We start from the raw sequence: 1,017 nt of genomic DNA on the forward strand, positions 1-1,017 counted from the left end.
TTAAGTAATTTTATATTTCAATTAAACTTTTTTCGAAATGTAGAGTAAACAAAGTCTCATAGGACAAAATTGAAAACTTTATTTGGCCCACTGAAGGCACTATACATAGTTTACCTTTGCGTTTATATGCAAAGGATTTAAAAGTTTCTTAAATAAAGTGACAAATACATTTATTGCCTTTTGTTTGTGTATAAAGTTCTGTCTTTCATGTCCTTACCGTTTTTTTCCTCTTGAATTTCCAAATTTATCTGTAAATGTTTGCAACTTTTCACATAAAGAGCAAAATTTTAATTTAACAGCTTAGCAAGCAGATAAATTAAATAAAATAATGCAAAGAGGCAAAGTAGATAGAAGTAAACTTCAAAATAATCAACATAATTTTTATTTACAAAATTAAGGACACTTGTCGCTTGGCGGACTCTTCACCAACAACAAGTGCGCTCGGATGAACAAAATGAAATTGGACAGAAGGGCAACTGTGTTCCCAAATGTGCTCGTAAAAGTTAAATATAATCGAATTTTGTACATGCACATGCACATAAATTCCATAAAAGCCAACGGACAAACGCACAAACGCACAAACGCGTAAACGGAAAAACGGACAAACTGACAACTCCAAATTTATATCAAGCTAAGCTTTATTGTGCATACTTTTAAAGTCAACAAAAACTGGAAGACTGCTATGATGAGTTTATATATTCCTTAACTCAATTATACGCAGGGGAATATTGCTAGCAGTATATGGACTTTACGAGACTGTGTTTATTTCGATATCTGTATATATGCAGTGTTATTGTACTTATATGGGAAGTGCGGTCATTGGCGTTTATAAAAAGCAGAAACGATGCGTCTGCTATATACTATGTAGTATATTTTGTATCTGCAGCAGTCAACACATCATTTTATCTAACTTGGATCCCACAATATTCTTTGTGAAAATATTTATCATATATGTGTTGTTTAGTGTATGGACAGCATGTTTATGCTGTCTACAAGCACATCCTTTTTGTCTGCATG

This window comes from Teleopsis dalmanni, chromosome 1 (genome assembly GCF_002237135.1).
Source record: "Teleopsis dalmanni isolate 2A chromosome 1, ASM223713v2, whole genome shotgun sequence".
In the NCBI taxonomy this organism is placed as follows: Eukaryota; Metazoa; Arthropoda; class Insecta; order Diptera; family Diopsidae; genus Teleopsis; species Teleopsis dalmanni.